Source organism: Lemur catta, assembly GCF_020740605.2.
Source record: "Lemur catta isolate mLemCat1 chromosome 20 unlocalized genomic scaffold, mLemCat1.pri SUPER_20_unloc_1, whole genome shotgun sequence".
In the NCBI taxonomy this organism is placed as follows: Eukaryota; Metazoa; Chordata; class Mammalia; order Primates; family Lemuridae; genus Lemur; species Lemur catta.
Window position 1 is genome coordinate 27,844 of NW_025423741.1, and position 25,710 is coordinate 53,553.

The window sequence follows — 25,710 nt, forward strand, 5'->3', positions numbered from 1 at the left end:
CCCCGGACCCCCGGCCGACCGTGCACTTCCTCTCCGCCGCACACCCGGGCCTCGGGCCCGGGCCTCACGCCGGGCGGGCTCCTCGCCACCGCCGGGGCTCCCGAGAGACACACCGGCGCGCCGCACAGGGCGAGTTTCCGGCCACCCGGGCAGAGAGGACGCACAACAGCACACGGAGCGCACGCAGCCAAACCCAAACCACCCACCGGCCCCCCGACCCGTGGCTACCCACCCCAAACCCCACCCCACCGGGCCACAGGATAGCGGGCTCTGGCCCGCCCCGCCGCCCCCCCGCCCCCGCGCGGGGGCTGCTGCCACACGCAGGCCCTGAGGGGAATCGGGGCAGAACGGTCCTCCCCAGACGGGGGTGGGGTGGCGGGGTGGGGGGGACACTGCAGGTCTTCCTTCAGGACCTCCGGGTGAAGGACCGGCGGCAGGCGCGGCCCTGCCTCCTCGTGCCGGCCCCGCCCCAAAGCCCCTCCCCACCGTGCCCTCGCGTGGGCCGGCGGAGGGCCCTATCTCCCGCACTCTCCGGCTCTGGCCCTCCGCCCCGACGCGTGGAAGCCTGTCCCTGCGCGCGTGCCCGTGGGTCTGCTCCTCGGGGTGTGGGACGGTGGTGCGCCCGTGGTTTGGGTGGGGGTGGGGGGGTGCGCGCGCAAGACCCGTCAGGCCCCGCCTGGCCCCCCACCCCCACCCCGATACTGGCAGGTGGGCTAGCGATGGGCCAGGGCGGCGGGAGGGACCCGACGGCGCAGGGAGGGACGCGTCCCAGCAGCTCGGCCTCTTGAGGCGTCCGGGGGGCGGCCACCGTCGTCTACGGCCAGACCACCCTGAACGCGCCCGATCTCGTCTGATCTCGGAAGCTAAGCAGGGTCGGGCCCGGTTAGTACTTGGATGGGAGACCGCCTGGGAATCCCGGGTGCCGTAGGCTTTTTGCTCTGCCTCTTTTTCTGTCCCGCCCCCCTGGGCTGGGAAGGGGAGGGGGGGGCCTTCGCCCTCCGCGCCCGCCCCGGCTCCCGCCCCCGGCCGGCCCGGACCCTGCCCCGTGGCCCCTGGAGAGAGGGTCAGATTGGAGATGTGGAGGCTCAGTCCCCGAGGCTGTCGCCCCTCACACACCTGCCGCAGGTCCGGGCCTCCGGAACTTCTGACCGACCGGCTCTGAATTCAGGACACAGTCTAAAGTTGTCCAAGGAGATGACCACGTTACCACCCTAGGAAAGGAAAAATTGGACCCTATCCACATATGCAGAAGAAGAGAATCTAAACAGTTGGCTATTCGTTCACGGTAACATAATTCAAGAATCCAGATGCGAAGACATCTAGAGACACTTTTCAAACGTCTAAATCTTTAGAAAATATTCTGAAGGCTTAAGAAGTAGAAACATTCTTTGGAAAGTCACGAGCAAGACCAGGGTGTTGATAGGAAATCCTTCCGTTCGATCCTGCAAGAGACGCTCCAAAAATGTACTACAACAAGGGAAAACACTAATAATATGTGGGAAAGGAAAATCACCTTTCTTCATTTTCCTCACCTCCTACGGTTCTCAAAATAGAATGTTTTCCCCTATGCACGGGAGACCTGTAGAAATCCTAGGGGAGTCCAGCAAGATAGCTCTAGGTGAAATCAACATTCCATCGATAGTTTCGATGTTTCTTATTTCCTCGCCAATACACACTAATGAATGCAATCTTTCAAAAGGATAACACTCAAAGTCACAGAAAATCTACGCGGCACCTACGGGGCAAAGGTGCCAACTTCGATGGAAAACTTAGTAAAAACGTACATGATGGCTCAAATCCATGGAGAGGCTATCCTGTAGTCCTCGATAGACGGACACAGAGTCCCCAAACTAATCATTTCCCCCAAATTAATAAATAATCCAATTTAAGCAGGGTGTATAACTAGAAACTTACTATCTGCTTCTTTCTCTTTTTCTTTTAATTTGGGAAAGGGGTATGTTAAAGAATGATAATAATGATCATGATTATCAGTATGATTATTATATTAAATCGAATTAACCGTACCAAAACCCCACCACTCACCTTATAAAAATGGGAGTTGATGCATATGTCGGAAGCCGCTGTGTATCTTTTCCTCAAGGCGTGGAACCACAGAAACGCTTCTCCCAAACAAATCCCATCTCGACTGTCATCCTTTTCCTGGCTTTTCCTTTGAAAGTTTTTGCTCTCTGTTATAGGACTATCTCATTGAGGTAGTTTGTTAATTTCACAGTTTATAGAATACATGTGGAACGATTCTGGATTCCTTCTGGGTAACTTGTGTGCCAGGGGAAACCTTCTGTTTGGAGAATACTCCTTGCTTACACAGGAAGCTGCAGTTCATCAGCGCTGCTAGAGAATGGCACTGCACGAATCAGTCGAAGTATCTTTATGCGATCTTTGACTAGGTCCGTGTACAAGGGGCTCCCGTGAGGATTACCCTAGATGCTTCCTGGTCACATGTGCCCTATCTTCTCTCTGGTACGTGCTACTCAGAGAATATGCTTGCTCCTGAATTATGCCAGTGTTTATTCATATCCATTTATGCTGCATTGTTTTCCAAATGGTTCTATAATTTCGCCTCCCATATCAGCAGGGTGAGTGCAAGAGTTTTCCTCAAAGCCAACACAGTGATCAGTTTCTTAAGTTTCCTCAATCTGGTGAGTTGGAAACTATATCTGGCTTCATTTTTTATTCCGTATTTCCTTGACTAATAATGAGGACACAGGGCCAAAGGCGCATTAAGCATATAAAACGTAGATATTCTGTAACAGTAACATTTTGCCAATTATATGGGCTACAGATACCTTGTCCTGTTTGCAGCTTGTTTTTGATCCTGTTCATGGTATCTTTGGAAACTTTTCATGATGGGAAATTTGAAATAGAAACAAAATCGGAAAGAATAGTAGAATATTTTCTCACTCCCCTGACTCAAGAAATCACCAACCCCTGGCCAGATCTTGTTTCCTTTATACCCCTCCTACCTTAAGTTCATGATCCCCTTAATGATATCCCTCCATCGATAAAAAGTCAATATGTTTCTATCAAAGGTAGAGGCTTTCTTCCATTTTTCAGTGTACTCACAGCCACATTATTCCATCTAAAAATTTCACCGTATTAGAGATAACAGCAAGTACTCAATGTTTGCGTTTCCCTGAGACACACACGCTCATTTCAGTTTCTTTGGATCCAGTCCAAATACAGTACCTACCTTGTGAGGGGTTGAGATGTCTTTTGAAAGAGTGTCCATACATCGCGACTAGTCGGGGGCAGCCCCGGTTGTCACCATTTCCCTTTGTTTCCTACCGCTGTCCGCAGTGACCCGAGTTACTTTCGCATTGTGAGGGGTTTCATCGCGGATTTAAACGTATCTAATGTGTTTCAATATCTTGCAATTATTATACTTACTGGCGATCAAACCGTCCTGTGTTTGGCAAACGGGAGTCTACTCATTCTGGTTCCTGTGTCTTTTGACGTGACCCTCGTCCTGTTGGATATCATAGCATCCATGCTTCCCAGTACAAGAAGCGTCCGTTTCCCGCCCCAGACTTCAAGTCAGCCTATGTCTCCAGTAAGTCTTAGGACCGTTTAATAACGATGGTTGGCGGAGACCACGATCTAGATGCTGCTGAAATGCACTACTGTTGAGTTCGCACCTATGTCTCGGCACTTTCCGTGGAAAAACTAAAAATAAATAAATAAATAAATAAATAAATAAATAAATAAATAAATAAAGGAAGAAAAGAAAAAAAAAATTACAGGAAAACACATTGAGTTTCCACTGATAATCCAAGTTCAAACTGAGAACCGAGAGTTGTTTTTACATGACTTGATCGATTTCACCTCTTCCTCTCACACCCAAATTCCCAGTCCCCAAAGACACCAACAGCATTTCTTCTTTGCAGGATCCCACAGAATAATCGTAGCCATGCACCATATAACCGTGGACTGGTTCCTACTGCATGAAGTAGGAAAGGCGAGGAAGGAACTTTCTACTGTTCCGGCTGCTCCACTGTGAAAACGTAAGAGCTGCCGTCCGCCGAAGCCAGTCTGCTCATGTCCAAGGAGCTCTGAGCCACGTCACACTCCTTTGGAATATTTCCCTGAGCCTTCATGTGGGCTCCTGACGTCTGTAGAATCTCACAAGTCACACATTGCCCTCCCGTTTGTGTCCTCCGTGCTTTGAATAGATGTGCTATTGAGTGTTTGATTTTTGTTGTCATTGGTGTATGTGTTTGTGGCAAAGTGTTGAGTGTTTGGTGTGTATGTAGCAGCTAGAGAGCGAGGCTCTGAAGGCTACTGGGCAGCAGGAGGGCGCGGGGTCGGGTGTGGGGCGCTGGGCCGGGAGGGCCGCGTGGCAGCTCGGCCTCTTGAGGCGTCCGGGGACAGCCGCCGCCGTCTAGGGCCATAGCACCCTGAACGTCCCCGATCTCGTCTGATCTGGGAAGCTAAGCAGGGTCGGGGGCCCGGTTTGTACTTGGATGGGAGACCGCCTGGGAATACCAGGTGCTGCAGGCTTTTGCCTCTTCTTTTGTCCCGCCCGCCGAGGGGTCGGGGGTGGGGGGGCCCCGGCGTTCTGTGCCCGCCTCCACTTTCGCCCTCGGCCCCTGGCACTCCCCCGCCCCCCCGCCGGCGCGGCCCGCTGCCCCCGCCCAGGGCGTCCTCCCCTCTCCCCCGCTGCAACACCACCGCCAGGTGGCGGCAGCGGCAGAGCGTCCCAGCCGTTCCGTTCCTGTTCGGCCGGCAGCGGAGCCCCAGCCCTGGGCCCCACACCGGGCCGGGCGGGCGGCGGGATCCCTGAGTGCCGCTGGGTCTCCTCTCCCCCACACCCGGCACCCCCCGCCCCGCACTCCGGGACGTCGCGTACACCCGGCGCGGGACAGCCCACGGCGGCAAACCTTGTCCTGGGCCCCCGGACCCCCGGCCGACCGTGCACTTCCTCTCCGCCGCACACCCGGGCCTCGGGCCCGGGCCTCACGCCGGGCGGGCTCCTCGCCACCGCCGGGGCTCCCGAGAGACACACCGGCGCGCCGCACAGGGCGAGTTTCCGGCCACCCGGGCAGAGAGGACGCACAACAGCACACGGAGCGCACGCAGCCAAACCCAAACCACCCACCGGCCCCCCGACCCGTGGCTACCCACCCCAAACCCCACCCCACCGGGCCACAGGATAGCGGGCTCTGGCCCGCCCCGCCGCCCCCCGCCCCCGCGCGGGGGCTGCTGCCACACGCAGGCCCTGAGGGGAATCGGGGCAGAACGGTCCTCCCCAGACGGGGGTGGGGTGGCGGGGTGGGGGGGGACACTGCAGGTCTTCCTTCAGGACCTCCGGGTGAAGGACCGGCGGCAGGCGCGGCCCTGCCTCCTCGTGCCGGCCCCGCCCCAAAGCCCCTCCCCACCGTGCCCTCGCGTGGGCCGGCGGAGGGCCCTATCTCCCGCACTCTCCGGCTCTGGCCCTCCGCCCCCACGCGTGGAAGCCTGTCCCTGCGCGCGTGCCCGTGGGTCTGCTCCTCGGGGTGTGGGACGGTGGTGCGCCCGTGGTTTGGGTGGGGGTGGGGGGGTGCGCGCGCAAGACCCGTCAGGCCCCGCCTGGCCCCCCACCCCCACCCCGATACTGGCAGGTGGGCTAGCGATGGGCCAGGGCGGCGGGAGGGACCCGACGGCGCAGGGAGGGACGCGTCCCAGCAGCTCGGCCTCTTGAGGCGTCCGGGGGGCGGCCACCGTCGTCTACGGCCAGACCACCCTGAACGCGCCCGATCTCGTCTGATCTCGGAAGCTAAGCAGGGTCGGGCCCGGTTAGTACTTGGATGGGAGACCGCCTGGGAATCCCGGGTGCCGTAGGCTTTTTGCTCTGCCTCTTTTTCTGTCCCGCCCCCCTGGGCTGGGAAGGGGAGGGGGGGGCCTTCGCCCTCCGCGCCCGCCCCGGCTCCCGCCCCCGGCCGGCCCGGACCCTGCCCCGTGGCCCCTGGAGAGAGGGTCAGATTGGAGATGTGGAGGCTCAGTCCCCGAGGCTGTCGCCCCTCACACACCTGCCGCAGGTCCGGGCCTCCGGAACTTCTGACCGACCGGCTCTGAATTCAGGACACAGTCTAAAGTTGTCCAAGGAGATGACCACGTTACCACCCTAGGAAAGGAAAAATTGGACCCTATCCACATATGCAGAAGAAGAGAATCTAAACAGTTGGCTATTCGTTCACGGTAACATAATTCAAGAATCCAGATGCGAAGACATCTAGAGACACTTTTCAAACGTCTAAATCTTTAGAAAATATTCTGAAGGCTTAAGAAGTAGAAACATTCTTTGGAAAGTCACGAGCAAGACCAGGGTGTTGATAGGAAATCCTTCCGTTCGATCCTGCAAGAGACGCTCCAAAAATGTACTACAACAAGGGAAAACACTAATAATATGTGGGAAAGGAAAATCACCTTTCTTCATTTTCCTCACCTCCTACGGTTCTCAAAATAGAATGTTTTCCCCTATGCACGGGAGACCTGTAGAAATCCTAGGGGAGTCCAGCAAGATAGCTCTAGGTGAAATCAACATTCCATCGATAGTTTCGATGTTTCTTATTTCCTCGCCAATACACACTAATGAATGCAATCTTTCAAAAGGATAACACTCAAAGTCACAGAAAATCTACGCGGCACCTACGGGGCAAAGGTGCCAACTTCGATGGAAAACTTAGTAAAAACGTACATGATGGCTCAAATCCATGGAGAGGCTATCCTGTAGTCCTCGATAGACGGACACAGAGTCCCCAAACTAATCATTTCCCCCAAATTAATAAATAATCCAATTTAAGCAGGGTGTATAACTAGAAACTTACTATCTGCTTCTTTCTCTTTTTCTTTTAATTTGGGAAAGGGGTATGTTAAAGAATGATAATAATGATCATGATTATCAGTATGATTATTATATTAAATCGAATTAACCGTACCAAAACCCCACCACTCACCTTATAAAAATGGGAGTTGATGCATATGTCGGAAGCCGCTGTGTATCTTTTCCTCAAGGCGTGGAACCACAGAAACGCTTCTCCCAAACAAATCCCATCTCGACTGTCATCCTTTTCCTGGCTTTTCCTTTGAAAGTTTTTGCTCTCTGTTATAGGACTATCTCATTGAGGTAGTTTGTTAATTTCACAGTTTATAGAATACATGTGGAACGATTCTGGATTCCTTCTGGGTAACTTGTGTGCCAGGGGAAACCTTCTGTTTGGAGAATACTCCTTGCTTACACAGGAAGCTGCAGTTCATCAGCGCTGCTAGAGAATGGCACTGCACGAATCAGTCGAAGTATCTTTATGCGATCTTTGACTAGGTCCGTGTACAAGGGGCTCCCGTGAGGATTACCCTAGATGCTTCCTGGTCACATGTGCCCTATCTTCTCTCTGGTACGTGCTACTCAGAGAATATGCTTGCTCCTGAATTATGCCAGTGTTTATTCATATCCATTTATGCTGCATTGTTTTCCAAATGGTTCTATAATTTCGCCTCCCATATCAGCAGGGTGAGTGCAAGAGTTTTCCTCAAAGCCAACACAGTGATCAGTTTCTTAAGTTTCCTCAATCTGGTGAGTTGGAAACTATATCTGGCTTCATTTTTTATTCCGTATTTCCTTGACTAATAATGAGGACACAGGGCCAAAGGCGCATTAAGCATATAAAACGTAGATATTCTGTAACAGTAACATTTTGCCAATTATATGGGCTACAGATACCTTGTCCTGTTTGCAGCTTGTTTTTGATCCTGTTCATGGTATCTTTGGAAACTTTTCATGATGGGAAATTTGAAATAGAAACAAAATCGGACAGAATAGTAGAATATTTTCTCACTCCCCTGACTCAAGAAATCACCAACCCCTGGCCAGATCTTGTTTCCTTTATACCCCTCCTACCTTAAGTTCATGATCCCCTTAATGATATCCCTCCATCGATAAAAAGTCAATATGTTTCTATCAAAGGTAGAGGCTTTCTTCCATTTTTCAGTGTACTCACAGCCACATTATTCCATCTAAAAATTTCACCGTATTAGAGATAACAGCAAGTACTCAATGTTTGCGTTTCCCTGAGACACACACGCTCATTTCAGTTTCTTTGGATCCAGTCCAAATACAGTACCTACCTTGTGAGGGGTTGAGATGTCTTTTGAAAGAGTGTCCATACATCGCGACTAGTCGGGGGCAGCCCCGGTTGTCACCATTTCCCTTTGTTTCCTACCGCTGTCCGCAGTGACCCGAGTTACTTTCGCATTGTGAGGGGTTTCATCGCGGATTTAAACGTATCTAATGTGTTTCAATATCTTGCAATTATTATACTTACTGGCGATCAAACCGTCCTGTGTTTGGCAAACGGGAGTCTACTCATTCTGGTTCCTGTGTCTTTTGACGTGACCCTCGTCCTGTTGGATATCATAGCATCCACGCTTCCCAGTACAAGAAGCGTCCGTTTCCCGCCCCAGACTTCAAGTCAGCCTATGTCTCCAGTAAGTCTTAGGACCGTTTAATAACGATGGTTGGCGGAGACCACGATCTAGATGCTGCTGAAATGCACTACTGTTGAGTTCGCACCTATGTCTCGGCACTTTCCGTGGAAAAACTAAAAATAAATAAATAAATAAATAAATAAATAAATAAAGGAAGGAAGAAAAGAAAAAAAAATTACAGGAAAACACATTGAGTTTCCACTGATAATCCAAGTTCAAACTGAGAACCGAGAGTTGTTTTTACATGACTTGATCGATTTCACCTCTTCCTCTCACACCCAAATTCCCAGTCCCCAAAGACACCAACAGCATTTCTTCTTTGCAGGATCCCACAGAATAATCGTAGCCATGCACCATATAACCGTGGACTGGTTCCTACTGCATGAAGTAGGAAAGGCGAGGAAGGAACTTTCTACTGTTCCGGCTGCTCCACTGTGAAAACGTAAGAGCTGCCGTCCGCCGAAGCCAGTCTGCTCATGTCCAAGGAGCTCTGAGCCACGTCACACTCCTTTGGAATATTTCCCTGAGCCTTCATGTGGGCTCCTGACGTCTGTAGAATCTCACAAGTCACACATTGCCCTCCCGTTTGTGTCCTCCGTGCTTTGAATAGATGTGCTATTGAGTGTTTGATTTTTGTTGTCATTGGTGTATGTGTTTGTGGCAAAGTGTTGAGTGTTTGGTGTGTATGTAGCAGCTAGAGAGCGAGGCTCTGAAGGCTACTGGGCAGCAGGAGGGCGCGGGGTCGGGTGTGGGGCGCTGGGCCGGGAGGGCCGCGTGGCAGCTCGGCCTCTTGAGGCGTCCGGGGACAGCCGCCGCCGTCTAGGGCCATAGCACCCTGAACGTCCCCGATCTCGTCTGATCTGGGAAGCTAAGCAGGGTCGGGGGCCCGGTTTGTACTTGGATGGGAGACCGCCTGGGAATACCAGGTGCTGCAGGCTTTTGCCTCTTCTTTTGTCCCGCCCGCCGAGGGGTCGGGGGTGGGGGGGCCCCGGCGTTCTGTGCCCGCCTCCACTTTCGCCCTCGGCCCCTGGCACTCCCCCGCCCCCCCGCCGGCGCGGCCCGCTGCCCCCGCCCAGGGCGTCCTCCCCTCTCCCCCGCTGCAACACCACCGCCAGGTGGCGGCAGCGGCAGAGCGTCCCAGCCGTTCCGTTCCTGTTCGGCCAGCAGCGGAGCCCCAGCCCTGGGCCCCACACCGGGCCGGGCGGGCGGCGGGATCCCTGAGTGCCGCTGGGTCTCCTCTCCCCCACACCCGGCACCCCCCGCCCCGCACTCCGGGACGTCGCGTACACCCGGCGCGGGACAGCCCACGGCGGCAAACCTTGTCCTGGGCCCCCGGACCCCCGGCCGACCGTGCACTTCCTCTCCGCCGCACACCCGGGCCTCGGGCCCGGGCCTCACGCCGGGCGGGCTCCTCGCCACCGCCGGGGCTCCCGAGAGACACACCGGCGCGCCGCACAGGGCGAGTTTCCGGCCACCCGGGCAGAGAGGACGCACAACAGCACACGGAGCGCACGCAGCCAAACCCAAACCACCCACCGGCCCCCCGACCCGTGGCTACCCACCCCAAACCCCACCCCACCGGGCCACAGGATAGCGGGCTCTGGCCCGCCCCGCCGCCCCCCGCCCCCGCGCGGGGGCTGCTGCCACACGCAGGCCCTGAGGGGAATCGGGGCAGAACGGTCCTCCCCAGACGGGGGTGGGGTGGCGGGGTGGGGGGGGACACTGCAGGTCTTCCTTCAGGACCTCCGGGTGAAGGACCGGCGGCAGGCGCGGCCCTGCCTCCTCGTGCCGGCCCCGCCCCAAAGCCCCTCCCCACCGTGCCCTCGCGTGGGCCGGCGGAGGGCCCTATCTCCCGCACTCTCCGGCTCTGGCCCTCCGTCCCCACGCGTGGAAGCCTGTCCCTGCGCGCGTGCCCGTGGGTCTGCTCCTCGGGGTGTGGGACGGTGGTGCGCCCGTGGTTTGGGTGGGGGTGGGGGGGTGCGCGCGCAAGACCCGTCAGGCCCCGCCTGGCCCCCCACCCCCACCCCGATACTGGCAGGTGGGCTAGCGATGGGCCAGGGCGGCGGGAGGGACCCGACGGCGCAGGGAGGGACGCGTCCCAGCAGCTCGGCCTCTTGAGGCGTCCGGGGGGCGGCCACCGTCGTCTACGGCCAGACCACCCTGAACGCGCCCGATCTCGTCTGATCTCGGAAGCTAAGCAGGGTCGGGCCCGGTTAGTACTTGGATGGGAGACCGCCTGGGAATCCCGGGTGCCGTAGGCTTTTTGCTCTGCCTCTTTTTCTGTCCCGCCCCCCTGGGCTGGGAAGGGGAGGGGGGGGCCTTCGCCCTCCGCGCCCGCCCCGGCTCCCGCCCCCGGCCGGCCCGGACCCTGCCCCGTGGCCCCTGGAGAGAGGGTCAGATTGGAGATGTGGAGGCTCAGTCCCCGAGGCTGTCGCCCCTCACACACCTGCCGCAGGTCCGGGCCTCCGGAACTTCTGACCGACCGGCTCTGAATTCAGGACACAGTCTAAAGTTGTCCAAGGAGATGACCACGTTACCACCCTAGGAAAGGAAAAATTGGACCCTATCCACATATGCAGAAGAAGAGAATCTAAACAGTTGGCTATTCGTTCACGGTAACATAATTCAAGAATCCAGATGCGAAGACATCTAGAGACACTTTTCAAACGTCTAAATCTTTAGAAAATATTCTGAAGGCTTAAGAAGTAGAAACATTCTTTGGAAAGTCACGAGCAAGACCAGGGTGTTGATAGGAAATCCTTCCGTTCGATCCTGCAAGAGACGCTCCAAAAATGTACTACAACAAGGGAAAACACTAATAATATGTGGGAAAGGAAAATCACCTTTCTTCATTTTCCTCACCTCCTACGGTTCTCAAAATAGAATGTTTTCCCCTATGCACGGGAGACCTGTAGAAATCCTAGGGGAGTCCAGCAAGATAGCTCTAGGTGAAATCAACATTCCATCGATAGTTTCGATGTTTCTTATTTCCTCGCCAATACACACTAATGAATGCAATCTTTCAAAAGGATAACACTCAAAGTCACAGAAAATCTACGCGGCACCTACGGGGCAAAGGTGCCAACTTCGATGGAAAACTTAGTAAAAACGTACATGATGGCTCAAATCCATGGAGAGGCTATCCTGTAGTCCTCGATAGACGGACACAGAGTCCCCAAACTAATCATTTCCCCCAAATTAATAAATAATCCAATTTAAGCAGGGTGTATAACTAGAAACTTACTATCTGCTTCTTTCTCTTTTTCTTTTAATTTGGGAAAGGGGTATGTTAAAGAATGATAATAATGATCATGATTATCAGTATGATTATTATATTAAATCGAATTAACCGTACCAAAACCCCACCACTCACCTTATAAAAATGGGAGTTGATGCATATGTCGGAAGCCGCTGTGTATCTTTTCCTCAAGGCGTGGAACCACAGAAACGCTTCTCCCAAACAAATCCCATCTCGACTGTCATCCTTTTCCTGGCTTTTCCTTTGAAAGTTTTTGCTCTCTGTTATAGGACTATCTCATTGAGGTAGTTTGTTAATTTCACAGTTTATAGAATACATGTGGAACGATTCTGGATTCCTTCTGGGTAACTTGTGTGCCAGGGGAAACCTTCTGTTTGGAGAATACTCCTTGCTTACACAGGAAGCTGCAGTTCATCAGCGCTGCTAGAGAATGGCACTGCACGAATCAGTCGAAGTATCTTTATGCGATCTTTGACTAGGTCCGTGTACAAGGGGCTCCCGTGAGGATTACCCTAGATGCTTCCTGGTCACATGTGCCCTATCTTCTCTCTGGTACGTGCTACTCAGAGAATATGCTTGCTCCTGAATTATGCCAGTGTTTATTCATATCCATTTATGCTGCATTGTTTTCCAAATGGTTCTATAATTTCGCCTCCCATATCAGCAGGGTGAGTGCAAGAGTTTTCCTCAAAGCCAACACAGTGATCAGTTTCTTAAGTTTCCTCAATCTGGTGAGTTGGAAACTATATCTGGCTTCATTTTTTATTCCGTATTTCCTTGACTAATAATGAGGACACAGGGCCAAAGGCGCATTAAGCATATAAAACGTAGATATTCTGTAACAGTAACATTTTGCCAATTATATGGGCTACAGATACCTTGTCCTGTTTGCAGCTTGTTTTTGATCCTGTTCATGGTATCTTTGGAAACTTTTCATGATGGGAAATTTGAAATAGAAACAAAATCGGAAAGAATAGTAGAATATTTTCTCACTCCCCTGACTCAAGAAATCACCAACCCCTGGCCAGATCTTGTTTCCTTTATACCCCTCCTACCTTAAGTTCATGATCCCCTTAATGATATCCCTCCATCGATAAAAAGTCAATATGTTTCTATCAAAGGTAGAGGCTTTCTTCCATTTTTCAGTGTACTCACAGCCACATTATTCCATCTAAAAATTTCACCGTATTAGAGATAACAGCAAGTACTCAATGTTTGCGTTTCCCTGAGACACACACGCTCATTTCAGTTTCTTTGGATCCAGTCCAAATACAGTACCTACCTTGTGAGGGGTTGAGATGTCTTTTGAAAGAGTGTCCATACATCGCGACTAGTCGGGGGCAGCCCCGGTTGTCACCATTTCCCTTTGTTTCCTACCGCTGTCCGCAGTGACCCGAGTTACTTTCGCATTGTGAGGGGTTTCATCGCGGATTTAAACGTATCTAATGTGTTTCAATATCTTGCAATTATTATACTTACTGGCGATCAAACCGTCCTGTGTTTGGCAAACGGGAGTCTACTCATTCTGGTTCCTGTGTCTTTTGACGTGACCCTCGTCCTGTTGGATATCATAGCATCCACGCTTCCCAGTACAAGAAGCGTCCGTTTCCCGCCCCAGACTTCAAGTCAGCCTATGTCTCCAGTAAGTCTTAGGACCGTTTAATAACGATGGTTGGCGGAGACCACGATCTAGATGCTGCTGAAATGCACTACTGTTGAGTTCGCACCTATGTCTCGGCACTTTCCGTGGAAAAACTAAAAATAAATAAATAAATAAATAAATAAATAAATAAATAAATAAATAAATAAAGGAAGAAAAGAAAAAAAAAATTACAGGAAAACACATTGAGTTTCCACTGATAATCCAAGTTCAAACTGAGAACCGAGAGTTGTTTTTACATGACTTGATCGATTTCACCTCTTCCTCTCACACCCAAATTCCCAGTCCCCAAAGACACCAACAGCATTTCTTCTTTGCAGGATCCCACAGAATAATCGTAGCCATGCACCATATAACCGTGGACTGGTTCCTACTGCATGAAGTAGGAAAGGCGAGGAAGGAACTTTCTACTGTTCCGGCTGCTCCACTGTGAAAACGTAAGAGCTGCCGTCCGCCGAAGCCAGTCTGCTCATGTCCAAGGAGCTCTGAGCCACGTCACACTCCTTTGGAATATTTCCCTGAGCCTTCATGTGGGCTCCTGACGTCTGTAGAATCTCACAAGTCACACATTGCCCTCCCGTTTGTGTCCTCCGTGCTTTGAATAGATGTGCTATTGAGTGTTTGATTTTTGTTGTCATTGGTGTATGTGTTTGTGGCAAAGTGTTGAGTGTTTGGTGTGTATGTAGCAGCTAGAGAGCGAGGCTCTGAAGGCTACTGGGCAGCAGGAGGGCGCGGGGTCGGGTGTGGGGCGCTGGGCCGGGAGGGCCGCGTGGCAGCTCGGCCTCTTGAGGCGTCCGGGGACAGCCGCCGCCGTCTAGGGCCATAGCACCCTGAACGTCCCCGATCTCGTCTGATCTGGGAAGCTAAGCAGGGTCGGGGGCCCGGTTTGTACTTGGATGGGAGACCGCCTGGGAATACCAGGTGCTGCAGGCTTTTGCCTCTTCTTTTGTCCCGCCCGCCGAGGGGTCGGGGGTGGGGGGGCCCCGGCGTTCTGTGCCCGCCTCCACTTTCGCCCTCGGCCCCTGGCACTCCCCCGCCCCCCCGCCGGCGCGGCCCGCTGCCCCCGCCCAGGGCGTCCTCCCCTCTCCCCCGCTGCAACACCACCGCCAGGTGGCGGCAGCGGCAGAGCGTCCCAGCCGTTCCGTTCCTGTTCGGCCGGCAGCGGAGCCCCAGCCCTGGGCCCCACACCGGGCCGGGCGGGCGGCGGGATCCCTGAGTGCCGCTGGGTCTCCTCTCCCCCACACCCGGCACCCCCCGCCCCGCACTCCGGGACGTCGCGTACACCCGGCGCGGGACAGCCCACGGCGGCAAACCTTGTCCTGGGCCCCCGGACCCCCGGCCGACCGTGCACTTCCTCTCCGCCGCACACCCGGGCCTCGGGCCCGGGCCTCACGCCGGGCGGGCTCCTCGCCACCGCCGGGGCTCCCGAGAGACACACCGGCGCGCCGCACAGGGCGAGTTTCCGGCCACCCGGGCAGAGAGGACGCACAACAGCACACGGAGCGCACGCAGCCAAACCCAAACCACCCACCGGCCCCCCGACCCGTGGCTACCCACCCCAAACCCCACCCCACCGGGCCACAGGATAGCGGGCTCTGGCCCGCCCCGCCGCCCCCCGCCCCCGCGCGGGGGCTGCTGCCACACGCAGGCCCTGAGGGGAATCGGGGCAGAACGGTCCTCCCCAGACGGGGGTGGGGTGGCGGGGTGGGGGGGACACTGCAGGTCTTCCTTCAGGACCTCCGGGTGAAGGACCGGCGGCAGGCGCGGCCCTGCCTCCTCGTGCCGGCCCCGCCCCAAAGCCCCTCCCCACCGTGCCCTCGCGTGGGCCGGCGGAGGGCCCTATCTCCCGCACTCTCCGGCTCTGGCCCTCCGCCCCCACGCGTGGAAGCCTGTCCCTGCGCGCGTGCCCGTGGGTCTGCTCCTCGGGGTGTGGGACGGTGGTGCGCCCGTGGTTTGGGTGGGGGTGGGGGGGTGCGCGCGCAAGACCCGTCAGGCCCCGCCTGGCCCCCCACCCCCACCCCGATACTGGCAGGTGGGCTAGCGATGGGCCAGGGCGGCGGGAGGGACCCGACGGCGCAGGGAGGGACGCGTCCCAGCAGCTCGGCCTCTTGAGGCGTCCGGGGGGCGGCCACCGTCGTCTACGGCCAGACCACCCTGAACGCGCCCGATCTCGTCTGATCTCGGAAGCTAAGCAGGGTCGGGCCCGGTTAGTACTTGGATGGGAGACCGCCTGGGAATCCCGGGTGCCGTAGGCTTTTTGCTCTGCCTCTTTTTCTGTCCCGCCCCCCTGGGCTGGGAAGGGGAGGGGGGGGCCTTCGCCCTCCGCGCCCGCCCCGGCTCCCGCCCCCGGCCGGCCCGGACCCTGCCCCGTGGCCCCTGGAGAGAGGGTCAGATTGGAGATGTGGAGGCTCAGTCCCCGAGGCTGTCGCCCCTCACACACCTGCCGCAGGTCCGGGCCTCCGGAACTTCTGACCGACCGGCTCTGAATTCAGGACACAGTCTAAAGTTGTCCAAGGAGATGACCACGTTACCACCCTAGGAAAGGAAAAATTGGACCCTATCCACATATGCAGAAGAAGAGAATCTAAACAGTTGGCTATTCGTTCACGGTAACATAATTCAAGAATCCAGATGCGAAGACATCTAGAGACACTTTTCAAACGTCTAAATCTTTAGAAAATATTCTGAAGGCTTAAGAAGTAGAAACATTCTTTGGAAAGTCACGAGCAAGACCAGGGTGTTGATAGGAAATCCTTCCGTTCGATCCTGCAAGAGACGCTCCAAAAATGTACTACAACAAGGGAAAACACTAATAATATGTGGGAAAGGAAAATCACCTTTCTTCATTTTCCTCACCTCCTACGGTTCTCAAAATAGAATGTTTTCCCCTATGCACGGGAGACCTGTAGAAATCCTAGGGGAGTCCAGCAAGATAGCTCTAGGTGAAATCAACATTCCATCGATAGTTTCGATGTTTCTTATTTCCTCGCCAATACACACTAATGAATGCAATCTTTCAAAAGGATAACACTCAAAGTCACAGAAAATCTACGCGGCACCTACGGGGCAAAGGTGCCAACTTCGATGGAAAACTTAGTAAAAACGTACATGATGGCTCAAATCCATGGAGAGGCTATCCTGTAGTCCTCGATAGACGGACACAGAGTCCCCAAACTAATCATTTCCCCCAAATTAATAAATAATCCAATTTAAGCAGGGTGTATAACTAGAAACTTACTATCTGCTTCTTTCTCTTTTTCTTTTAATTTGGGAAAGGGGTATGTTAAAGAATGATAATAATGATCATGATTATCAGTATGATTATTATATTAAATCGAATTAACCGTACCAAAACCCCACCACTCACCTTATAAAAATGGGAGTTGATGCATATGTCGGAAGCCGCTGTGTATCTTTTCCTCAAGGCGTGGAACCACAGAAACGCTTCTCCCAAACAAATCCCATCTCGACTGTCATCCTTTTCCTGGCTTTTCCTTTGAAAGTTTTTGCTCTCTGTTATAGGACTATCTCATTGAGGTAGTTTGTTAATTTCACAGTTTATAGAATACATGTGGAACGATTCTGGATTCCTTCTGGGTAACTTGTGTGCCAGGGGAAACCTTCTGTTTGGAGAATACTCCTTGCTTACACAGGAAGCTGCAGTTCATCAGCGCTGCTAGAGAATGGCACTGCACGAATCAGTCGAAGTATCTTTATGCGATCTTTGACTAGGTCCGTGTACAAGGGGCTCCCGTGAGGATTACCCTAGATGCTTCCTGGTCACATGTGCCCTATCTTCTCTCTGGTACGTGCTACTCAGAGAATATGCTTGCTCCTGAATTATGCCAGTGTTTATTCATATCCATTTATGCTGCATTGTTTTCCAAATGGTTCTATAATTTCGCCTCCCATATCAGCAGGGTGAGTGCAAGAGTTTTCCTCAAAGCCAACACAGTGATCAGTTTCTTAAGTTTCCTCAATCTGGTGAGTTGGAAACTATATCTGGCTTCATTTTTTATTCCGTATTTCCTTGACTAATAATGAGGACACAGGGCCAAAGGCGCATTAAGCATATAAAACGTAGATATTCTGTAACAGTAACATTTTGCCAATTATATGGGCTACAGATACCTTGTCCTGTTTGCAGCTTGTTTTTGATCCTGTTCATGGTATCTTTGGAAACTTTTCATGATGGGAAATTTGAAATAGAAACAAAATCGGAAAGAATAGTAGAATATTTTCTCACTCCCCTGACTCAAGAAATCACCAACCCCTGGCCAGATCTTGTTTCCTTTATACCCCTCCTACCTTAAGTTCATGATCCCCTTAATGATATCCCTCCATCGATAAAAAGTCAATATGTTTCTATCAAAGGTAGAGGCTTTCTTCCATTTTTCAGTGTACTCACAGCCACATTATTCCATCTAAAAATTTCACCGTATTAGAGATAACAGCAAGTACTCAATGTTTGCGTTTCCCTGAGACACACACGCTCATTTCAGTTTCTTTGGATCCAGTCCAAATACAGTACCTACCTTGTGAGGGGTTGAGATGTCTTTTGAAAGAGTGTCCATACATCGCGACTAGTCGGGGGCAGCCCCGGTTGTCACCATTTCCCTTTGTTTCCTACCGCTGTCCGCAGTGACCCGAGTTACTTTCGCATTGTGAGGGGTTTCATCGCGGATTTAAACGTATCTAATGTGTTTCAATATCTTGCAATTATTATACTTACTGGCGATCAAACCGTCCTGTGTTTGGCAAACGGGAGTCTACTCATTCTGGTTCCTGTGTCTTTTGACGTGACCCTCGTCCTGTTGGATATCATAGCATCCACGCTTCCCAGTACAAGAAGCGTCCGTTTCCCGCCCCAGACTTCAAGTCAGCCTATGTCTCCAGTAAGTCTTAGGACCGTTTAATAACGATGGTTGGCGGAGACCACGATCTAGATGCTGCTGAAATGCACTACTGTTGAGTTCGCACCTATGTCTCGGCACTTTCCGTGGAAAAACTAAAAATAAATAAATAAATAAATAAATAAATAAATAAATAAATAAAGGAAGAAAAGAAAAAAAAAATTACAGGAAAACACATTGAGTTTCCACTGATAATCCAAGTTCAAACTGAGAACCGAGAGTTGTTTTTACATGACTTGATCGATTTCACCTCTTCCTCTCACACCCAAATTCCCAGTCCCCAAAGACACCAACAGCATTTCTTCTTTGCAGGATCCCACAGAATAATCGTAGCCATGCACCATATAACCGTGGACTGGTTCCTACTGCATGAAGTAGGAAAGGCGAGGAAGGAACTTTCTACTGTTCCGGCTGCTCCACTGTGAAAACGTAAGAGCTGCCGTCCGCCGAAGCCAGTCTGCTCATGTCCAAGGAGCTCTGAGCCACGTCACACTCCTTTGGAATATTTCCCTGAGCCTTCATGTGGGCTCCTGACGTCTGTAGAATCTCACAAGTCACACATTGCCCTCCCGTTTGTGTCCTCCGTGCTTTGAATAGATGTGCTATTGAGTGTTTGATTTTTGTTGTCATTGGTGTATGTGTTTGTGGCAAAGTGTTGAGTGTTTGGTGTGTATGTAGCAGCTAGAGAGCGAGGCTCTGAAGGCTACTGGGCAGCAGGAGGGCGCGGGGTCGGGTGTGGGGCGCTGGGCCGGGAGGGCCGCGTGGCAGCTCGGCCTCTTGAGGCGTCCGGGGACAGCCGCCGCCGTCTAGGGCCATAGCACCCTGAACGTCCCCGATCTCGTCTGATCTGGGAAGCTAAGCAGGGTCGGGGGCCCGGTTTGTACTTGGATGGGAGACCGCCTGGGAATACCAGGTGCTGCAGGCTTTTGCCTCTTCTTTTGTCCCGCCCGCCGAGGGGTCGGGGGTGGGGGGGCCCCGGCGTTCTGTGCCCGCCTCCACTTTCGCCCTCGGCCCCTGGCACTCCCCCGCCCCCCCCGCCGGCGCGGCCCGCTGCCCCCGCCCAGGACGTCCTCCCCTCTCCCCCGCTGCAACACCACCGCCAGGTGGCGGCAGCGGCAGAGCGTCCCAGCCGTTCCGTTCCTGTTCGGCCGGCAGCGGAGCCCCAGCCCTGGGCCCCACACCGGGCCGGGCGGGCGGCGGGATCCCTGAGTGCCGCTGGGTCTCCTCTCCCCCACACCCGGCACCCCCCGCCCCGCACTCCGGGACGTCGCGTACACCCGGCGCGGGACAGCCCACGGCGGCAAACCTTGTCCTGGGCCCCCGGACCCCCGGCCGACCGTGCACTTCCTCTCCGCCGCACACCCGGGCCTCGGGCCCGGGCCTCACGCCGGGCGGGCTCCTCGCCACCGCCGGGGCTCCCGAGAGACACACCGGCGCGCCGCACAGGGCGAGTTTCCGGCCACCCGGGCAGAGAGGACGCACAACAGCACACGGAGCGCACGCAGCCAAACCCAAACCACCCACCGGCCCCCCGACCCGTGGCTACCCACCCCAAACCCCACCCCACCGGGCCACAGGATAGCGGGCTCTGGCCCGCCCCGCCGCCCCCCGCCCCCGCGCGGGGGCTGCTGCCACACGCAGGCCCTGAGGGGAATCGGGGCAGAACGGTCCTCCCCAGACGGGGGTGGGGTGGCGGGGTGGGGGGGACACTGCAGGTCTTCCTTCAGGACCTCCGGGTGAAGGACCGGCGGCAGGCGCGGCCCTGCCTCCTCGTGCCGGCCCCGCCCCAAAGCCCCTCCCCACCGTGCCCTCGCGTGGGCCGGCGGAGGGCCCTATCTCCCGCACTCTCCGGCTCTGGCCCTCCGCCCCCACGCGTGGAAGCCTGTCCCTGCGCGCGTGCCCGTGGGTCTGCTCCTCGGGGTGTGGGACGGTGGTGCGCCCGTGGTTTGGGTGGGGGTGGGGGGGTGCGCGCGCAAGACCCGTCAGGCCCCGCCTGGCCCCCCACCCCCACCCCGATACTGGCAGGTGGGCTAGCGATGGGCCAGGGCGGCGGGAGGGACCCGACGGCGCAGGGAGGGACGCGTCCCAGCAGCTCGGCCTCTTGAGGCGTCCGGGGGGCGGCCACCGTCGTCTACGGCCAGACCACCCTGAACGCGCCCGATCTCGTCTGATCTCGGAAGCTAAGCAGGGTCGGGCCCGGTTAGTACTTGGATGGGAGACCGCCTGGGAATCCCGGGTGCCGTAGGCTTTTTGCTCTGCCTCTTTTTCTGTCCCGCCCCCCTGGGCTGGGAAGGGGAGGGGGGGGCCTTCGCCCTCCGCGCCCGCCCCGGCTCCCGCCCCCGGCCGGCCCGGACCCTGCCCCGTGGCCCCTGGAGAGAGGGTCAGATTGGAGATGTGGAGGCTCAGTCCCCGAGGCTGTCGCCCCTCACACACCTGCCGCAGGTCCGGGCCTCCGGAACTTCTGACCGACCGGCTCTGAATTCAGGACACAGTCTAAAGTTGTCCAAGGAGATGACCACGTTACCACCCTAGGAAAGGAAAAATTGGACCCTATCCACATATGCAGAAGAAGAGAATCTAAACAGTTGGCTATTCGTTCACGGTAACATAATTCAAGAATCCAGATGCGAAGACATCTAGAGACACTTTTCAAACGTCTAAATCTTTAGAAAATATTCTGAAGGCTTAAGAAGTAGAAACATTCTTTGGAAAGTCACGAGCAAGACCAGGGTGTTGATAGGAAATCCTTCCGTTCGATCCTGCAAGAGACGCTCCAAAAATGTACTACAACAAGGGAAAACACTAATAATATGTGGGAAAGGAAAATCACCTTTCTTCATTTTCCTCACCTCCTACGGTTCTCAAAATAGAATGTTTTCCCCTATGCACGGGAGACCTGTAGAAATCCTAGGGGAGTCCAGCAAGATAGCTCTAGGTGAAATCAACATTCCATCGATAGTTTCGATGTTTCTTATTTCCTCGCCAATACACACTAATGAATGCAATCTTTCAAAAGGATAACACTCAAAGTCACAGAAAATCTACGCGGCACCTACGGGGCAAAGGTGCCAACTTCGATGGAAAACTTAGTAAAAACGTACATGATGGCTCAAATCCATGGAGAGGCTATCCTGTAGTCCTCGATAGACGGACACAGAGTCCCCAAACTAATCATTTCCCCCAAATTAATAAATAATCCAATTTAAGCAGGGTGTATAACTAGAAACTTACTATCTGCTTCTTTCTCTTTTTCTTTTAATTTGGGAAAGGGGTATGTTAAAGAATGATAATAATGATCATGATTATCAGTATGATTATTATATTAAATCGAATTAACCGTACCAAAACCCCACCACTCACCTTATAAAAATGGGAGTTGATGCATATGTCGGAAGCCGCTGTGTATCTTTTCCTCAAGGCGTGGAACCACAGAAACGCTTCTCCCAAACAAATCCCATCTCGACTGTCATCCTTTTCCTGGCTTTTCCTTTGAAAGTTTTTGCTCTCTGTTATAGGACTATCTCATTGAGGTAGTTTGTTAATTTCACAGTTTATAGAATACATGTGGAACGATTCTGGATTCCTTCTGGGTAACTTGTGTGCCAGGGGAAACCTTCTGTTTGGAGAATACTCCTTGCTTACACAGGAAGCTGCAGTTCATCAGCGCTGCTAGAGAATGGCACTGCACGAATCAGTCGAAGTATCTTTATGCGATCTTTGACTAGGTCCGTGTACAAGGGGCTCCCGTGAGGATTACCCTAGATGCTTCCTGGTCACATGTGCCCTATCTTCTCTCTGGTACGTGCTACTCAGAGAATATGCTTGCTCCTGAATTATGCCAGTGTTTATTCATATCCATTTATGCTGCATTGTTTTCCAAATGGTTCTATAATTTCGCCTCCCATATCAGCAGGGTGAGTGCAAGAGTTTTCCTCAAAGCCAACACAGTGATCAGTTTCTTAAGTTTCCTCAATCTGGTGAGTTGGAAACTATATCTGGCTTCATTTTTTATTCCGTATTTCCTTGACTAATAATGAGGACACAGGGCCAAAGGCGCATTAAGCATATAAAACGTAGATATTCTGTAACAGTAACATTTTGCCAATTATATGGGCTACAGATACCTTGTCCTGTTTGCAGCTTGTTTTTGATCCTGTTCATGGTATCTTTGGAAACTTTTCATGATGGGAAATTTGAAATAGAAACAAAATCGGAAAGAATAGTAGAATATTTTCTCACTCCCCTGACTCAAGAAATCACCAACCCCTGGCCAGATCTTGTTTCCTTTATACCCCTCCTACCTTAAGTTCATGATCCCCTTAATGATATCCCTCCATCGATAAAAAGTCAATATGTTTCTATCAAAGGTAGAGGCTTTCTTCCATTTTTCAGTGTACTCACAGCCACATTATTCCATCTAAAAATTTCACCGTATTAGAGATAACAGCAAGTACTCAATGTTTGCGTTTCCCTGAGACACACACGCTCATTTCAGTTTCTTTGGATCCAGTCCAAATACAGTACCTACCTTGTGAGGGGTTGAGATGTCTTTTGAAAGAGTGTCCATACATCGCGACTAGTCGGGGGCAGCCCCGGTTGTCACCATTTCCCTTTGTTTCCTACCGCTGTCCGCAGTGACCCGAGTTACTTTCGCATTGTGAGGGGTTTCATCGCGGATTTAAACGTATCTAATGTGTTTCAATATCTTGCAATTATTATACTTACTGGCGATCAAACCGTCCTGTGTTTGGCAAACGGGAGTCTACTCATTCTGGTTCCTGTGTCTTTTGACGTGACCCTCGTCCTGTTGGATATCATAGCATCCACGCTTCCCAGTACAAGAAGCGTCCGTTTCCCGCCCCAGACTTCAAGTCAGCCTATGTCTCCAGTAAGTCTTAGGACCGTTTAATAACGATGGTTGGCGGAGACCACGATCTAGATGCTGCTGAAATGCACTACTGTTGAGTTCGCACCTATGTCTCGGCACTTTCCGTGGAAAAACTAAAAATAAATAAATAAATAAATAAATAAATAAATAAATAAAGGAAGAAAAGAAAAAAAAATTACAGGAAAACACATTGAGTTTCCACTGATAATCCAAGTTCAAACTGAGAACCGAGAGTTGTTTTTACATGACTTGATCGATTTCACCTCTTCCTCTCACACCCAAATTCCCAGTCCCCAAAGACACCAACAGCATTTCTTCTTTGCAGGATCCCACAGAATAATCGTAGCCATGCACCATATAACCGTGGACTGGTTCCTACTGCATGAAGTAGGAAAGGCGAGGAAGGAACTTTCTACTGTTCCGGCTGCTCCACTGTGAAAACGTAAGAGCTGCCGTCCGCCGAAGCCAGTCTGCTCATGTCCAAGGAGCTCTGAGCCACGTCACACTCCTTTGGAATATTTCCCTGAGCCTTCATGTGGGCTCCTGACGTCTGTAGAATCTCACAAGTCACACATTGCCCTCCCGTTTGTGTCCTCCGTGCTTTGAATAGATGTGCTATTGAGTGTTTGATTTTTGTTGTCATTGGTGTATGTGTTTGTGGCAAAGTGTTGAGTGTTTGGTGTGTATGTAGCAGCTAGAGAGCGAGGCTCTGAAGGCTACTGGGCAGCAGGAGGGCGCGGGGTCGGGTGTGGGGCGCTGGGCCGGGAGGGCCGCGTGGCAGCTCGGCCTCTTGAGGCGTCCGGGGACAGCCGCCGCCGTCTAGGGCCATAGCACCCTGAACGTCCCCGATCTCGTCTGATCTGGGAAGCTAAGCAGGGTCGGGGGCCCGGTTTGTACTTGGATGGGAGACCGCCTGGGAATACCAGGTGCTGCAGGCTTTTGCCTCTTCTTTTGTCCCGCCCGCCGAGGGGTCGGGGGTGGGGGGGCCCGGCGTTCTGTGCCCGCCTCCACTTTCGCCCTCGGCCCCTGGCACTCCCCCGCCCCCCCGCCGGCGCGGCCCGCTGCCCCCGCCCAGGGCGTCCTCCCCTCTCCCCCGCTGCAACACCACCGCCAGGTGGCGGCAGCGGCAGAGCGTCCCAGCCGTTCCGTTCCTGTTCGGCCGGCAGCGGAGCCCCAGCCCTGGGCCCCACACCGGGCCGGGCGGGCGGCGGGATCCCTGAGTGCCGCTGGGTCTCCTCTCCCCCACACCCGGCACCCCCCGCCCCGCACTCCGGGACGTCGCGTACACCCGGCGCGGGACAGCCCACGGCGGCAAACCTTGTCCTGGGCCCCCGGACCCCCGGCCGACCGTGCACTTCCTCTCCGCCGCACACCAGGGCCTCGGGCCCGGGCCTCACGCCGGGCGGGCTCCTCGCCACCGCCGGGGCTCCCGAGAGACACACCGGCGCGCCGCACAGGGCGAGTTTCCGGCCACCCGGGCAGAGAGGACGCACAACAGCACACGGAGCGCACGCAGCCAAACCCAAACCACCCACCGGTCCCCCGACCCGTGGCTACCCACCCCAAACCCCACCCCACCGGGCCACAGGATAGCGGGCTCTGGCCCGCCCCGCCGCCCCCCGCCCCCGCGCGGGGGCTGCTGCCACACGCAGGCCCTGAGGGGAATCGGGGCAGAACGGTCCTCCCCAGACGGGGGTGGGGTGGCGGGGTGGGGGGGGACACTGCAGGTCTTCCTTCAGGACCTCCGGGTGAAGGACCGGCGGCAGGCGCGGCCCTGCCTCCTCGTGCCGGCCCCGCCCCAAAGCCCCTCCCCACCGTGCCCTCGCGTGGGCCGGCGGAGGGCCCTATCTCCCGCACTCTCCGGCTCTGGCCCTCCGCCCTGACGCGTGGAAGCCTGTCCCTGCGCGCGTGCCCGTGGGTCTGCTCCTCGGGGTGTGGGACGGTGGTGCGCCCGTGGTTTGGGTGGGGGTGGGGGGGTGCGCGCGCAAGACCCGTCAGGCCCCGCCTGGCCCCCCACCCCCACCCCGATACTGGCAGGTGGGCTAGCGATGGGCCAGGGCGGCGGGAGGGACCCGACGGCGCAGGGAGGGACGCGTCCCAGCAGCTCGGCCTCTTGAGGCGTCCGGGGGGCGGCCACCGTCGTCTACGGCCAGACCACCCTGAACGCGCCCGATCTCGTCTGATCTCGGAAGCTAAGCAGGGTCGGGCCCGGTTAGTACTTGGATGGGAGACCGCCTGGGAATCCCGGGTGCCGTAGGCTTTTTGCTCTGCCTCTTTTTCTGTCCCGCCCTCCTGGGCTGGGAAGGGGAGGGGGGGGCCTTCGCCCTCCGCGCCCGCCCCGGCTCCCGCCCCCGGCCGGCCCGGACCCTGCCCCGTGGCCCCTGGAGAGAGGGTCAGATTGGAGATGTGGAGGCTCAGTCCCCGAGGCTGTCGCCCCTCACACACCTGCCGCAGGTCCGGGCCTCCGGAACTTCTGACCGACCGGCTCTGAATTCAGGACACAGTCTAA

General features: G+C 54.6%; 6 non-coding genes and 5 pseudogenes across 6 annotated transcripts; all 11 read left to right on the plus strand.

Moving 5' to 3' along the window:
• Positions 1-812: 812 nt before the first annotated feature.
• LOC123629162 lies at positions 813-931 on the plus strand. The gene has a single exon (XR_006731909.1). It is a non-coding gene; the product is annotated as a 5S ribosomal RNA (ribosomal RNA).
• Positions 932-4,397: 3,466 nt separating this feature from the next.
• On the plus strand, positions 4,398-4,518 carry LOC123629199 (annotated as a pseudogene).
• A 1,204-nt stretch (positions 4,519-5,722) lies between these two features.
• LOC123629173 lies at positions 5,723-5,841 on the plus strand. The gene has a single exon (XR_006731910.1). It is a non-coding gene; the product is annotated as a 5S ribosomal RNA (ribosomal RNA).
• Positions 5,842-9,298: 3,457 nt separating this feature from the next.
• LOC123629200 lies at positions 9,299-9,419 on the plus strand (annotated as a pseudogene).
• A 1,204-nt stretch (positions 9,420-10,623) lies between these two features.
• LOC123629184 lies at positions 10,624-10,742 on the plus strand. The gene has a single exon (XR_006731911.1). It is a non-coding gene; the product is annotated as a 5S ribosomal RNA (ribosomal RNA).
• A 3,470-nt stretch (positions 10,743-14,212) lies between these two features.
• On the plus strand, positions 14,213-14,333 carry LOC123629201 (annotated as a pseudogene).
• A 1,203-nt stretch (positions 14,334-15,536) lies between these two features.
• On the plus strand, positions 15,537-15,655 carry LOC123629195. The gene has a single exon (XR_006731912.1). It is a non-coding gene; the product is annotated as a 5S ribosomal RNA (ribosomal RNA).
• A 3,462-nt stretch (positions 15,656-19,117) lies between these two features.
• On the plus strand, positions 19,118-19,238 carry LOC123629202 (annotated as a pseudogene).
• Positions 19,239-20,442: 1,204 nt separating this feature from the next.
• On the plus strand, positions 20,443-20,561 carry LOC123629206. Its single transcript, XR_006731913.1, has one exon. It is a non-coding gene; the product is annotated as a 5S ribosomal RNA (ribosomal RNA).
• A 3,457-nt stretch (positions 20,562-24,018) lies between these two features.
• LOC123629203 lies at positions 24,019-24,139 on the plus strand (annotated as a pseudogene).
• A 1,203-nt stretch (positions 24,140-25,342) lies between these two features.
• LOC123629213 lies at positions 25,343-25,461 on the plus strand. The gene has a single exon (XR_006731914.1). It is a non-coding gene; the product is annotated as a 5S ribosomal RNA (ribosomal RNA).
• The last annotated feature ends 249 nt before the right edge of the window (positions 25,462-25,710 follow it).